The sequence below is a fragment of the Lathyrus oleraceus genome, chromosome 5, assembly GCF_024323335.1.
Source record: "Lathyrus oleraceus cultivar Zhongwan6 chromosome 5, CAAS_Psat_ZW6_1.0, whole genome shotgun sequence".
Classification (NCBI taxonomy): Eukaryota; Viridiplantae; Streptophyta; class Magnoliopsida; order Fabales; family Fabaceae; genus Lathyrus; species Lathyrus oleraceus.
The window spans coordinates 258,569,197-258,586,180 of NC_066583.1; the positions used below are offsets into that span (position 1 = coordinate 258,569,197).

Consider the following 16,984-nt stretch of genomic DNA (forward strand, 5'->3'; position numbering starts at 1 on the left):
AGGAAGCTCACCCTCGGACCTTTGATGAAGATGACAGCTCAGGTGACAGTCGAACCTTTTCCTTCGCCTCTTCAAGTGCTGGTTTGCTCTTCCTTTAGGATTAGGTTTTTTCTTCTTTGAAATCTCTTCGCCTCTAGGTCTTTTTTTTTTTACTGATTCATTCTCCCTATTTATATTCTGTGAATTAGGGTTACAAATTGGTGCCCTTGTGTTCAAAAGTAACTCTGCAAAGCACTTTGGATGCTCAGAAATTGGATTGACCTTTTCCATGTTAGATTCAAGAAAACGTATCCTTCACAAACTTTCTTCTCTGCTTTGACCTCATACCAATTTGGGATGTTTTTGGACTTTGCCCTCTGACTGTTGGTTAATAGTTTTGCACTTTAGGTTCTTGCAATTTGACTGATTAATGTGTCCCTTTTTTACCACAGTAAAAAAAATGGTGAGCTTGGTTTGACTTTTGGGATGTGCACTTCACTATGACCACGCATGAACCAGACACCTGGATTGTCTGCTCGAAACGAATTGCTGTCCAACCACCTGTGGGAACCCCAACTGTGTTCCTTTCAACAAGATCCACCAAGTTGTATTTAGAAGGGTCTTTAGCTGGATCGAAATTACCAATACCAGTTCCAACAACAAAAAGTTATATCCATGAAGATGAAATGGATGTGATTCAACTGTGAGGAGATTTGTATCCTGCAAAAACAGCTCCACGGTAGAATTGAAGGAAATCTTGTTTACTCTTGTGCCTGTTAAAGATGCGAGATTGGCTGTTAATGGTGCACCGGTATAGTTGAAAGGAGTTGGAGGATGATCAGGAAAATCAGCTCTGAAAACACCCTTGATATCGAAGTAGTGAGCTTGGAGAAGCGCAATTTGAGGCATCACAAAAGATACATTGTTTATGGAAGCAAGAAACCGGGTTCCATTGAGGCATGTAGGGCAAGAATTCTTCCCTAAACCAATAGTGTAAAAGAGGTTTCTATCAACTTTGAGAGGAACATTTGCAGGGAACTTAGCAGAGTTCAAACTCTTCAATTTCTTGTTGTAACTCAAAGCAAAACCCGTGTCATTGCTAGCTGGCAACTGTGGGAGGACGGGTAGGACAGTGTTTGGTATGTCTTTGTATTGAAATATAGCCGTAGCAGTTTTATTGTCAACTGAAACTGGAGCATCCATAAAAGCCTTGGCAACCATGAAGTACCTGCCAGCAACATGGTTGGCACGAACCAGAACATTTGTGGTTTGACCAGGAGCAATTAGTATGGCCTGAGTGGTGAATGGTTTTGTATAAACAGCATCAACCTCCACTACTGTCATGTTGTGACCCGCAATGGCAAAGAAAAGCTCGTCGTTGAGTGCAGCGTTGATGATTCTCATGAGGTATGTCTTCCCTTGCTCTACCTCCATTGCAAATGTATGCTTTTCAAAACAAGGAAATAGTGGTCCTGGTTTTCCATTGATTGTATGTGCATCTGACATATTTGGTGGCAATCCCATTTTGTTCCCTTGCTTTCAAATCCAAGTAAACTCATTGTGTTAGTAGTTCACAGTTCAGGACAACAGGATTTTAGACTTGGTAACTGTTTGTGGTAAATGCAGGGCCAGTTCAGCAGGGTAAAGGTTGGTCTTCTTGTTTGCTGAATTGGTTTGTGCATCCAACATGGTGTTGTGGTTGCTGAAAAGTACATGTGTATGTGAATGTCCTTATTGCATTGCAACCACCTTCCATGATTCTTTGAACTGTAATGGACTGTGTTATTCCAATGCAGATTTTTAAGGCTGGGTTGAAGCAGTTAGATGCTAGCATGGCTTTGGTTTGCTGCAACATGATGCAGGTGGAACTCCATTGAGCTAATGCAAGCAAATCCCATCTGATTTTCTGTTGATTTTATTTCAGGTTGCCATGCATTTTGCAGATGAATGCCATTTCAGGCATGCAACATCAACATGAGCACTGCATCTTGTTGTTGTTGATGTGCTGCCAATACTTACCTTGCTGTAGGATTTTATTATGGACATGGATGAACTGCTGTCATGCTGCAGATTGTGTTGTTCTGCAGGCCTAAACCAATTGTTATGCATTGCATTTGGAATATCAGAGGGTGTGAATTAATTTCAAGCAATTATGCAGCAGGTTAACTCCATTTGGTTCAGTACTGCAGCAGCAGGTAAAGTACTCCTTGATGCATAATGGTTTTCACACTACAGCTCATGAGAGTGGTGGTTATGTATGACTTGGTCTTTATTGTCACAACTGATGGCTTTGCTAACAAGATGATAGGCTAACACACTCCAAGGCCTGGCACGGTGTGCAGCTAGTATTGGTGCAATCCTGTAGGTCAGTGTATGCTGTTGATTGTCAAATGGCCCTAATTGGCATAAGTTCAGTTGAATTATTATGCTTTATAACAAATCTGAACTGGTTTTATTGGTGTAGGCTAGTATGTGCATAGCTTGACAATTCAATGAGTAGAGCTTGTTGATGATTTACCATGGCTTGTTGTTAGTTGCTCCTTACACTTCCAGTGTTGTTGCTCACTGCATGTAGCAGGTCTGGTTTGTATTGTATGAACTGGAACATAATGCCTTGTACCTTACTGTCACCTATTGTTAATTGTGGCTCAAGTTTGGTGCAGGATGGCTTGAGTCAGCAAATAAATGTTCCCAGTGGAGAAGGGTGTTGGTGACTGCAAGTTCAACTCCAGTTGGATTGATCGAAATCAAAGGCTATGTGGTGATGATCAAGGTAACTTAACCGTTATCTCAAGTTGTGCATCATTGTCCTGTTTCTGTTGGAAGTTCATGGCCATGTGCTATTTGGTTTTGCCTGCTGCTGATGTTTCATGGCTGCTGCAGGAATCTTAATGACAACATGTTATTCGTGTGAAACCAAAACCAAACTCGAGCATCATCTTTGGCCAATGTAAGTGTGATGTCCAGTGCAACTGTGATATTTGGTTGTAGTGACTGTCAGCCCATTTAAGCCATGCAGAAGCAAGGTTTGGCCAAACCAAAGGGACAAGTCCAACCAAAATGCACATGAGGTTAACAAAGAGAAGTTTCTTGGCCAAGAAGATACAAAGTCAAATTCATCACATAAGCCTCTTGGATGGTGAACAAAGGCTAAAGTGGATTAGATTAGGTTTAAGAGAGTAAAAAGAAGGAAGATTGACTTTGGTCAAAGTTGACCAAAAAGTCAACTGTTGACTAAAGTCAACAAATGGTCAAAATTCTCCTTTCTTTGTATTTTTCTTGTAAAGGGACATTGAATTTATAATTATGGGGAAATTTTTGGGTTTAGGGAATTTGGGTTGACTTTGGTCAAAGTTGACCAAAGTCAACAATTGGTCAAAGTGTCCATTTTTTGTATTTTTCTTGTATGGAATCATATGTACTGGTTTAAACAATGACATGAAATAATTTGAAATGGATTAACAAATGGTTGAAATTGGTTTCACAATTGGCTTGAATGTTTGACTTTTGCAAAGAAAAAAAAAAGAAAAAAAAAAAACTTGACTGATAATGTATATGAACAAGACCCTGAAATGAGACCATAAGGTTAGGGTTTTGGCATAGTATCCATGAACCAATAACAAGACTGGCAAGTGGCTAGAAACACAAGAAACTTGGTTGTTCAGATGACCCAGACCATAGATGTATCCACAATCACAACACCATGACTCTGGATCAAAACCACAATCCTCATACAAAACCAAAGTAAAGTTAGGCCAAGCATGCCAAACAAACATAAAAGATTTAGGACCAAAATCGGGGTATGACACCTCCCACTGATCACTGCATTAGCTTCACTATCCTTCTTCTTACTGAAACTGTTGTCATACCTCTTGCTGGATGACACCTCCTCTCTAGACAACCGTCCTTCTTGGACACCTTCTTCTAGCCTCATCCCCATGTTTACCATTTCGGCAAAGTCACTGGGGGCACTGGAAATCATCCGCTCATAATAAAATGAGCTCAGGGTCTTAAGAAAAATCTTAGTTATCTCCTTTTCCTCTAAAGGAGGGGTAATCTGAGCAACAAGTTCTCTCCATCTCTGTGCATACTCCTTGAATGTCTCCTTGTCTTTCTGAGACAACGATCTCAATTGATCTCTATCGTGAGCCATATCAACATTATATTTATACTTGTTCACAAATGCTTCACCCAAATCGTTGAATGCGCGGGTGCTCGCACTATCCAACCCCATGTACCACCTCAGAGCGGCATCGGTCAAACTGTCTTAAAAATAATGGATCAAAAGCTGATCGTCATCTGTTTGAGTAGACATCTTTCGGGTATACATCACCAAATGACTGAGTGGACAGGTATGCCCTTTGTATTTTTCAAAGTTAGGCACTTTGAATTTCACCGGAATCTTCACATTTGGGACCAAACACAGTTCTGTAGCACTCTTCCCAAACAAGTCTTTACCTCTCAAAGTTTTCAACTCCTTGCGCAGCTCAGGGAATTGATCCTTCATCTCATCCATCTTCTCATACACACACGGGCCCTCAGATGGCTCGGAATGATAGATGATGTCTTCTACACGAGGCAGGGTATGCACAACAGGTGGCGGCACAGACATGACCGGGCTAGATGTCGGCATAGAAGCAAACGTAGGTGCAAAGCCTTCAGGCACAAAACTTGGCGGCATTCCCCATGGGAATCCGGTAGACATGTGAGCTACAAAGTGAGCTACAGTTGCAGGAACAATAGAGGTAGCCACCTCAGAAATGACAGTTCTCTGAGGAGGATGAGGAGTTGTAGGCATTGGAGAAGACTGACTCTGAGCAGCCAACACTGACTCCATCATGGCAATCAGGCGAGCAATCTCCTCTTTCAGGTCTCTATTCTCTTGCTCAAGATGTTCCATGATTCTGGAGTGATTGGCGCGAGTATTGTATCGATGAGTCAGCTTGGCTGAAGCACAGAAGAAACACCAATGAGACATCCGGCGAAAGAGAAACCTACTTATGAAAATGATGCATGAAATGTGATACTTGATTATTTTTATTTTCAAGGAACTTACTATATTATTTGCAAATATATATATAACAATAATTGCAACAATTTAATATGACCATAAAAATCTCTTTTATTTACATAATTGTAAGGATTACACTGAGTACAATTTCAGAAACCAAATGAAAAATACAATAGAAAAGGACACTAGTCATCATAAGGATCCCTAACAATGTCAGAAGATCTGGCTATAGGCGCGTACTTCCTTCGAATGCGTCGGATCTCAGTCTCAAAGGAAGCTTTCATCTGAGTCTTCTCGAGGACAAGTTGATCAACAATCTTCTTCCAAGCAACGGAAGGCTGAGGCATACTAGAGGAAGGTGAAACCTTTAGCTCTCTCTGTCTCTTTATCGCTCGGTCTTCAAGTAGCTCTAAGTGCATCTTTGTCCTTAGACTCAAGCTGCAACTTCTCATGCTTTTTCCTCAAAGCACGGAAATGCTCTTCCCATATATCCTTTTCTTGTTTCATCTTGGCGAGTGCATCTTCCAACTCCTCTACATCTTAGTTAGGGAGAGTTAATGGCCCAATCACAACCATAGACATAGGTCTCTCACAAGGATAAGGCATCTTCAACTCCAAAGCTCTCTTTTTCACCCAAAGAGTGTAAGCTTCCAAAGCTACACAATTGCACAGACCAAGCTCAGATCTTCCTTTCCTATGCACATTATGCCAAGCATGAACAATCTTCTGCTTCAAATGTTGGGGATCTTTACCCTCTCGATAGAAAAGACCTTCTAACAAAGTGTTATTAGGTTTGTCTCTCAAGGGGAACCCAAGCTGACGACGAGCCAGAGCAGGGTTGTAGTTAATTCCTTCTTGTGTACCAATGAGAGGCACATTAGAGAACTCACCACAATAATAAATAATCTCCAAAATGCTCAAAGAAGAATCATACCAAACTATATCATCATTAGTGAGAGACATAAGTCTCTGAGACCACCGTAGACATTGTTTGTTCTCTATAAAAGCAGGTGTCTGAGGCAAGTGCAAAATAAACCACTTGTACAGAAGAGGAATGCAACAGACAATCGTTCCACCACCTTTAGAACTCCTTAGATGCAAAGAGAAGTACATATCACCTAACAGAATAGGCACAGGATTCCCAATCAAGAAAATTCTAATGGCATTAACATCAACAAAACCGTTGATGTTAGGGAACAAAGCTAATGCATAGATGAGTAGCACAAAGATAACTTCGAAATCATCCACACTACCGACTTGAGCAAAGGCAGTAGCTTCCTTGATGAGGAAATCAAAAGGAAACCCAAACAATCCTCCATTCTTCACCCAATGAGCCTTTATCTCAGACTTATTCAAGTGAAGAGCTTCAACCATAAGATGAGATATGGGAATCTCTTCCAATCCACTAAATGGCACTTTTTTAGAGACAGGTATTCCCAAAAGATGGGCATACTCCTCCAACGTAGGCACAAGATGATAATCCGGAAAAGTGAAGCAACAGTAGAGAGGGTCATAGAACTGCACTAATACACTCAAAAGTCCTTCAACCACATCAGCTGACAAGATAGACAGAAGCTTCCCATGGTGTTGTTTGAAGTCCAAAGGATATAATACAAAAGATGCTAGCTTCCTTAACTCTTTCAAGTCTGGACATTTGAAACTGTACTTCTTAGTGTTCCCTCGTCCATAATCCATGGTCTGAAAATATTTGCAAATAACACCTGAGTTCCTTGAAATTTTCGTGTGATGAATGTTATGATGCGTATGAATTCATGAATGCAACAATCACAAATAAAGGATCATATACAAGGCGAACAAACAAAGGTCCAGGGATGAATCAAGTCATTGTAAAGATCAATCATCCATTTTGGTGGATTATGGTTTACACTTTATCGACACCCAAGTTCCATTGATATTGACAAGACTTGATTGAATCAACCAAGAATCAAGGGTTTGTTGTAAGTTACGAGCATGGAGTCTGGGTAAGAACCATCCTAAAGGAGTGAACTAAGGATAAAAACCTGTAGATCATGTTCTAAAAAGTTCCCAGAGTCTTAATTCCATCTATCGGATATTACAGGTTAGGATGACTGACTCATCAACCCATAATATTCTCAAGAGAAACTCGTCGGAGTGTAGTATCGCATAACAACTGTTATCAAGTCTACACTTGAACAGTCTCCGCACTACGTCCTAAATAGGCCAAGAGGGGTTAAATGTTCTATAATCCTCAGCTTCTCATACCCCAAATTAGAGATAGTAATGCCTAACCACAAATACTTGTGTGACATTCCCAAATCCAAAAGGGTCTCCACTGAGTAGATGGGTCTCAAGCCAACTTGTTAAGGACTACTCCACACAAGTCGAACATGACTATGCCATCCGCATATCTTAATTGCACTCAAGTTCGGGTTAGAACTTATCTCACCACTTAGAGATCACCAAGTACAACAAACAGACTATATCACACAAACAAATACACATACATCAAATATATATACAATTATACACACACAAAAAAGTAGTCTAGACCCACTAGAGACTACTCTCGAGCAGAGTCGCCACTTAATTTCTATAGCGATAAATTCATGACCATCAAGCTATGGATAAGCTAAACGTCAAATAAATAAGAGTCGTCACCGCGCTTTTATTGTTTCCAAGGGATATAGAATTGTCCTATGCGTACCAGAATGTTTTCTAGCATACCTACGGGAAATTTAACAGAACGATCCGTAAGTTGTACGGACATCCTCATAGGTCTTAGTTCTCCCATTTTCAACCTTTCGCATATGGACAAGGGCATTAAACTAATACTGGCTCCTAAGTCGCATAGTACTTTGTCGATGACAAACTTTCCGATTACACAAGGTATGAAGAAACTACCTGGGTTTTTCAGCTTAGGAGGCATATTGTTTTGTATTATGGCGCTACACTCAGGAGTAAGTGTAACGCTTTCGTTATCCTCTGTCTTCTTCTTGTTAGATAAGATTTCTTTGAGAAACTTAGCATATGAGGGCATTTTAATGATGGTTTCTATAAAGGGTATTGTGATTTCAATTGTTTTAGAAGCTCTACGAATTTTTTTAATTGCCCTACACTTTTAGATTTAACAAGTCTTTGAGGATAAGGGATATGGGGTTTATACGGTGGTAGAGGCACATAAGGTTCTTCTTTCTCTACGGCCTCCTCGTTTTTATCTTCCTTTTGAGCGTCTTCCTTCTCAGTTTCCTTTCCAGGGTCTTGATGCATGGATGGGTTTTGATTTCTAGGGTCGGTCAGCCCGTCTAGTTCTGTCCCACTTTGTAGTATAATAGCATTTGCATGAACTTTCGAGTTTGGTTGCGACTGTCCAGGAAATGTGCCTGCAGGAGCAGCAGTATGTGCTTGTTGTTGAGCCACTTGTGAGATTTGTGTTTCCAACATTTTGTTGTGGGTGGCTAATGCGTCTACCTTGTTTGCTAACTGCTTGATTTGCTCACTAGTGTGTATGTTTTGATTTAGAAAATACTTACTTGTTTGGGCTTGGGTAGCTATGAAGTTTTCCATCATTATTTCTAGGTTTGACTTCCTAGGAGCATTTTGAGTATTTGTGGCAGATTTATGATATCTTGGTGGTACAACAGGTGTTTAGTTAGGTGCATACAATGCATTGTTGTTTTTGTATGAAAAGTTAGGATGGTTCTTCCAACCTGGGTTATAGGTGTTTGAGTGAGGGTTTCCTTGAGCATAGTTCACCTGGTCTGTGGAGGTTCCTATCAAGAGTTGACATTTTAGGGCAGCATACCCTTGAACTCCGCATATCTCGCAGTTTGGTGCAACGGCAACCATGGTGGTTGCATGTGTTATGGTCAAGTTGTCTATCTTTTGAGTAAGAGCATCTACCTTGGAGTTAACATGGTCAAGACTGCTCAATTCGTACATGCCATCTTTTTTTGGAGGTTTATCTACAGAGGTTCTTTCGCTTCCCCACTGGTAATAATTATGGGCCATACTTTCGATGAGTTGATAGGCCTCATTGTAGGGTTTATCCATCAGTGCGCCACCTGCGACGACGTCTTTTGTCAATCTTGTGTTGTACAAGAGACCATTGTAAAAGGTATGGATGATCAACCATTCTTCTAGACCGTGATGTGGAAAAAGCCTCATCATGTCTTTGTATCTCTCCCAAGCATCAAAAAGTGATTCAGTGTCTTTTTGTTTAAAGCCATTAATTTGGACTCTTAGCATAGCCGTCTTACTAGGTGGGAAATATCGGGCTAAGAAAACTTTCTTTAACTCGTTCCACGTAGTGACATAGTTGGATGGTAGAGACTGGAGCCAAGCTCTAGCTCTATCTCTTAATGGGAATGGGAAAATACGTAGTCTTATAGCTTCTGGGCTGACACCATTCGCTTTCACTATGTCTGCGTATTGCAAAAACACTGACAAATGTAGGTTCGGGTCCTCTATGGGACTACCTGAAAATTGGTTTTGTTGTACGGCTGACAACAACGAAGGTTTTAGCTCAAATTTTTTGGCCTCGATGGCAGGGGCATCAATGTTGTTATGTGGTTCATCCTGCAAAGGGATTGCATAGTACTTAAGAGGACGGTTTTGCACTCCTTCGGCCATCTCTAGTTGAATAACTAATTCAAAAATAGGGATGTTAAGGTCAGGAAGATTTAGCTTGGTACGATGTTCTCGTATCAAGTCTCGTATACGACATTCTAATCTAAGATAACGCTCAGGTTTGTCGAACTATAGCTTTAATTTCTCGCCTTGAGAGCAAGTACTTGGCATACACTCGACAAATGTAGAAAGGGAAAAAGAATTATTTGCCTTAGTCTATACTGGGAAACACTGGAGTTACGATATCGACTAAATTAGTCCCTGGCAACGGCGCCAAAAAATTGGTCACAACTTAGTAAGTCTATGGGAATCGTGACTGTAAGTGCACAGTCCTATCGCGTAGTTTTAAAGATTATCGAACCCACAAGGACTAATAATCGAACATGTCGTTATCTAATGTTGCTATGTAAATCTAAGGATGATGATCATTCTAAGATTGGAGGGATGAAGAGAAATAACTATAACGTAAAATAGAATATTGATAAAGATATGTGATAAAGGGGATATCGGTATATAATGCATCAAACTTCAGGGATTCGATAGATAGTTGGTGTAATCTTATTGGTTAAAATATTCTTCAGTAAAAATTATTTATAAAAAGGACTTAGTCTCACACTCTCGTTTTTATTGACTCTGACCATACTCCTAAACCAGAATGCTTTGCTCTCGCGGTCTCATTTTGAATTTAAAAGTAATTTTTGAATATGAATAAAGTCTAATTAATCCTAAAGTACTCTCACTGTGTTTAGGATTAATGCCTAGTTTCAGCTATCTAGTTAAAACCTCAAACTCTCGTTCTTGTTGACCGTAACCTTAGATTGTTTTATACTCTCGTATGAAAAATAGTTTGATTAAAATAAGAAACTAAAATTGTAGCGGTAAATTCATGATCATCAAGTTATGGATAAGCTAGACGTCAAATAAACAAGAGTCGCCACCGCGCTTTTATTGTTTCCAATGGAAAAGGGAAAAGTACGAACAAAACCCAAATGATAAGAAGTTTTCAAATCAAAACTAATAAAATTTCAGAGATTACAGGTAAGGGGGTTGGTTACACAGAGGGAAGATGTTAGCACCCAAAGTGTCCTAGGTACTCCTAGGGAGCCCTTTTTTGTGTGCATATGTGTTTTTTTACAAATGATGTTTACAAATAAAAAAAGAGTGTGGGGATGAGAAAAGAATTCATTAATTATATTTTTTGTATTTAACAAGACCTTCGGACTTGTGCCTACATACCAACATGAAAATGAGGGATCAAAACCTCGTAGTTCGTGATATCAATTTCAAAGTGAGTGCATTGCTTTTAACAAAAATTTAAGTTTGAAAGGCACAAAGGCCTAAACATGGTTTGAATGGGTGTTAGTTGTATTTGGCTTTTGAAATTTTAAGTCAAGTATAGTTAAGTTTATTTACAAAGTTTGGTTTAAGAAAATTAGTTTAAAAATGCAATGGCATAAGGCCAAAGTTTCTAATTTGCAAAAAAATGATCAAAGTTTAGAAATCAACAAACACAAGTAAAGAAGATTTTAAAAAGAGGGAGATATTTTGAAATTAAAGAAGTGGGGAGGAGATGAAGATACTAATCCTAAGCACAAGTTTAAAAGTTGAGAGTTGAAAAGATCTGACCAATGGGCTACAATCCAATAAACAAAAATGCAATATAGAAACCCAGATTTCCGTTGGACTTTTGAATCAAGCCATAAATAATACACAAATAGCAAGTTGAAGAGCAAGGCATCAAATAAAGATAGCCACATCCAAGCTTAGCAACCCCATTATCTTCTTGAAGTTTTACCCATGTAATAGATAACTTCAAAGGATGGCATAAGTCACAGGTTCAAAATAACAACTTCATAAAGATCATGTTGCAGATGAACTCAGATGGATCTTCAATATTGTATCAAATGAAGTTTCAACTCACAAGCACTTGGTTACATGAAGGTTGCCATTTGCCAAGTCCTTTGCATAGAGAGTGTTTCCTAAATTCTAAGTCCAATTATCTCAGATTAAACCAACAGTCCACACAAGATATTTCTAGGGTTTTTGTTCTTATTATATACATTAATGGTCAAAGACCACACAAACAAACACAATATACACAAACAAAATATATCACAAAATATGGTCCAAGTGGACAAAGTGAAAGTGACATTAACATAAACAATTTGAATGGTATGAATAATGGCAAATGAATAAAGCAGAAAAATTAAATTGCATTAAAAGTAAATGACTTGAAATTAAATGTTAGTTGTTAATGAGCTAGAAGTTAGTATTGCTTTTGCATTGCTTTTTATTTTAAGTCATTCTTTGGAGAACACTCAACCCACTTATCACAAGCGTGAATCCTTGAACCAAGACATCTTCCAAAGGAAGGAAAAAAGGCTAAGTTTCCACACAATACCATGAAAGAGGGGAGACTTACAATCTCACTAACTATAATGATATGCCTTTTGTGTCAAAATTTAATGTTATGTTAAGCAATCGTAATTGGACTTATGTAGAAGTCACAACTATTTGAGGTCGGGCAATAGAATTTTGGTGTTAATGCATGTTAGAGACATATTATGATGAACTATGCTCATGAAACATACCACACACAAAAAGAGTATGCAAAGTGGGGGACTTAATCTCATCCATATTTATGTTGATTTTACAATCAACTAGCCTTAGGATATTGAGATATCATAGGTCCATGACATGAATGCATAAAAAAGGGGAATGAGATGAAGAGGGAAGAGAAATGGATCAAATTCGAATTGGATAAAGGAGGACTTTTACCAAGTTAAGATCATTCATTCATTTTGGGATATGGAATGTACCTTCCATCAATCCCCTAAATCCAATGATCTTAACCTAACAAAGTCAAATCAAACTTTGACCAAGGTCCAACAACACAAGTCAAACTCACAAAGGTAATCAGAATGAGCGTTCCAGATTAAAACGTATTAAAATAAATCAATGGCTCTGAACACTTCCAGCTCATCGCCGGAGCCAAAGGCCGATCATATTCTCCGATGACCCTGGCCGGACTGGTTCAATCATCACCATATCATAAATGAAAAAGGAGGACATTATCTTAAAGAAAAAATGGTGTAGATCATAAATATCACCTCAATTTAACCTAACTCCAAATATATAGAGAGATACGTGGAGTTGAATTTTGAGGTGTGTCAATTGAGTTGCTTCGATTTAACCTCAAAGCAACTAAATCTTCTTGCCTATATTGGTAGGACTTCAGACAACCAAAGATCCAAGAGAATTGATGAGAATTGAGCGAGAATCAAAGAGAAGATAAATCTGGAAAAATACCTTCAATGTTGTGCTGAAATAGATCTCTTTTGCTTCAATTCGTGCTTGATCTTGCTTATGGAACTTGTGGAAGTGGCTTAAGAGTAATGCAAATCTTTGGATCCTGGAGTTTGTGAATCTCTAAACAGTGAGATTCAAACTCAAATTTCAATTGAAATTTTTAAGGTTTTCCTTTAAATTGTGAGGTTTTGGAGCTAGGGATTCAAAGCTGGCGCGCAAGGTCCCTGAAACTGAAGCATTGGACCTTTATTTATAGCAAAAGATGAGTGTTATTTGCACACTTGAAATTACTTCCGAATTTGGCAATGCAATGTACATACTTGCATGGGCGTGTGCAGGCCCATGAAGCAAAGCAAAAAGGTCCATAATCAACTGAAATGAGGTATGCATGAAGCTTGGATTGCAAGGCAAAGTTATTTGAATATTTGAAGCATGAATCTTGCCAACTGATACATCCCTGTTTAAGCCATGCGCATACCCCTCAAACTTTGTCCAAAATGAATGAATTATGACTCTTTGGAAAGCTTAGATCAAGACAACTCTTATGTTGAACACTTTTCCAATTGGAACTTATATCACGGTGAATTTTAAGGTGGAAGTTTGGAAATTTCAACATGCCAAAATATTTTCTAAGTGTCAAGCCACATGTTCAATTATTCCACCTTGCCTAACTTTTTATGTGAACTCCAAATGAGAAAAGTGTCTTAATAAAAGTTGTATATATTTCAAAAACCTTCAAAATGGTCATAAATGTGACCTCGTTTGGATTTTGGATGAGTGAGTTATGCATTTTTGAAGTTGAGAAAAATCACTTGTTCAATGGTATTGGTCCAAAATGACTTATAATGTACCCTCATATCACATGCTCATAAAAGTTGATTTAGCTCTCACTCCAAACATAAAAGTTATAGTAGGCATCTTGAATTTTATTTTGCAACTTAGAAATATTTCATCTCATAAAAATTGAGCAAGTTATGCCCTTGGGAAGTTGATTTTCATAATAGGGTTTAGACAAAATGACCTATAATGTTTCAACATAGAAAATGACTTTTCAAGCAAAATTAGCTTTAGACCTCAACATGAAAGTTGTTTGGAATGTAATTTAGAGTAACTTTCATCTTGGAATCATTTTCATATGATGCAAATTGTAGGAGATATGGTCTAGGGGGACCTAGTTTTGATCAGATGAATTCATCTAGCCAACCACCATCAACCAACTTAATAACTTACAATTCTCTTAACTTGTTAGGCTCATAGTAGCTCATATATGCATAATATTGAATTTTTAAGTGCCCCTTTAGAAATTTGATCAATTGGTGAAGAAACTTGTTAAAGAAGTTACTCAAGATACCCATATGAACTAGGGTTTCCAAGACAAATCAACTCCAAACTCTTGAAGAATGCTTGATAAAAATAACATGTAGAGATCATTGGGACTAATACATGATTCTTAGAGCCATTGTGGATCATTCCTTGGTTGTTCTCTTGGCAATGAGGGTCTTAAACCCTAGATGTGAACTTGATAGATCAAGGGTGATCACGCCCTACCTACAAAAGAGTTAGGCAAATGCAAAGACATATTTTTGGTATTTTGGTTAGTAAAATGATAAAATACAAGTATGATACAATCACATGGTGCTTGGTGATCTCTCCCAAAACAAATCCAATGAAAGAGGGGTGAGGAGGGTGCATGGGTATGATCCCAGTGCTAAAAATACATATGATGAGATTGCATGAGGGATCTTAGGGTCAAAATTGGGGTCTTACAAAAATCAGAAAAATAAGTTTTTATAAAAACTAACACCAATTATTTATGAATCTCGTCGTTTCGACGGTCTTTACATACTGATACCTAAGGGTTTAGCCGAACATGGATTCGGTAACAAACATGGTACTTGGAAAATCAAACATTCAATAAGGCATAAATAATTAAATTAGCAATCAAAATAAAACCTGGATTACGAATCGAGAACTGGAACTGAATCTTGATTCTTCAATTAAAATAATGTTAGCAGGCTTTGACAATGAGTAACCGTTACAATTGAATTCAAATGCGTAAATAATAAGTTGCAATAGTCCCCGATGTAGAGAAACTATCACTGTTACAAAGTAGGAAAAACTGCTTAGGAAACTAAAAGAAAATACTATCTGACTAAAAAATTATTCGTCGATTGAAAACTAGAAGAAGAGAGAGAGAGACAGCGTGTAGAAAACTACCATCCTTATATATTTTTCACATCCCTAATTTGTAGCCGAAGGTGAGTGGATTCGTGGCTAGAATCATGGAGAAAAAGTAGGGAAGACTAGGTTGTGGCGGTTGCCACAACCCTATCCTTTGACTCCGTGGTGAGCGCCACAATTTTAGAGTTGAGCCCCACAACCTCTTCACACTTGGTGGCGGGCCCCACCACCCTCTTTAGTTCATGTGGCGGACGCAACACATCTAGGTGATGGGCGCCATAAGCTCATTTGGTGTGGTGGCCTATTATCTATATTTTTCTCCATTTTCTTCTCCTTTTCTTTCCTTTTTGCTATTTTCCACTTTGATTGCTCATAAACCTTTTATTCGATAAATACCTGCAATAAACATAAAATATTGCGTAATAATAATTGTTAATCAAGTAAAAAGCAATGCATATGGAGCCAAAGATACGATACATTTTCGCGTTATCAAGGCATGTGATGACTGGGTGGCGGAGCTGAGGAAGAAGGTCAGTGCGTCCCTTCAACAAACTCTAAAGAATGTGTATGGGCCTTCGATCAACAATTGACCATATGGAAAAGCTTTGCCAAAATACCTCTCTTCTCTGCTCGGAACTAAACTCATTCAAGGTTGTTTGGGACGGGGCTTTAGAGGATAACCTTGGTGCAATATCCCAGGGTGGAGGAGATTGATTTCTTTTTATTTTCTTTTATTGCTTCATTTGTAATATGAGCATGGTGTTATGCCTTTACAAGAACAATAGTATTTATATATTACCTTTTTCTTCGATGCTTTTACTTACGTCTTTGTGTATGACATCATTTGCTTAATTTCTTCATGGTCTTTCTACTTTGCTATTTGCGTCATTGATGGATTGACTTTTGGGCTCCGAACTAGCTTATGGTTTCTGCCATTGCCATACTCAAACCATATTCTTTATGCAAGCGGGAGTTTGTCACATTGGTGTTTCCTCTTAAGATCTTTGAAATCAATTTTTTCTTTTTGATGGAATTTAACGTGTTTGTAATACTTTATGGTATCCACTGGTGTGAATTCAAACGACAACTGAGTTTGGTTGTTACTAGCTCAAATTAGGAAAAGTTCATGTTATCACCAACATCACTAGGAACCATCCCCGAAAAAGGTGGGGCTCTTCTCCCTACCCCCAGGTTTGTCCAGGTTTTGATGGACGTCTCCAAGGCTTCACCACATATGCTCTTGGAGTGTCTAGTTACTAATAGGGTGGTGCTATAACTTGGGTTTGAGCGTGCTCACCGAGTGAGGGGTCTATGTTAGGAGCGCGGTCTTTACTATCTAGCTAAGAGTTACAATAACATTTTCACTCATAATATTTCTCATGGTTAGAAAATTATTTATTCAAATTTTAAAGAGCCAATGGGAATATGTATCTCACTATTAAGGCTATAAATGAAACATGCACAATGCCTCTTTGATTCCCCATTTAGTTGACTATGTAATCGAGGAACGCTAATATGGATTCTTCAGGTATTCACCTTCAATAAGTCCACATCTGGTTGTTTCTCAGTCAATTTACCTTGAAATAATATGTGTTTTGGTAGATTGAAGACGCCACCCCGTATCATTCTGGATGGCATTGTCTACCATATTTTAAGATTGTTGCTCCCACGTACCCCCGCTCGAGGTATATTATTATAGGGCCAATGTCTTTATGACTGGCTTGCTCGCACATGAACGAATTTTTCTCTCTAATATGTCTGAATATACATGATAGGTCACCTCTGGGTAGGCGGTGAATTGGATCTTTTCAAGTGTGCTACATGGATGCCACGTAATCTCTACATGCATACATGACATGGGAATTCCATTCCGTATCATTCACTTTGGGGTTAACA

General features: G+C 38.5%; 1 non-coding gene and 1 pseudogene across 1 annotated transcript; one reads left to right on the plus strand and one right to left on the minus strand.

Annotated features, from left to right (window-relative positions):
• Positions 1 to 422: 422 nt before the first annotated feature.
• On the minus strand, positions 423 to 1,603 carry LOC127080080 (laccase-11-like; annotated as a pseudogene).
• A 7,507-nt stretch (positions 1,604 to 9,110) lies between these two features.
• Positions 9,111 to 9,217, plus strand: LOC127089411 (small nucleolar RNA R71). Its single transcript, XR_007791010.1, has one exon. It is a non-coding gene; the product is annotated as a small nucleolar RNA R71 (small nucleolar RNA).
• The last annotated feature ends 7,767 nt before the right edge of the window (positions 9,218 to 16,984 follow it).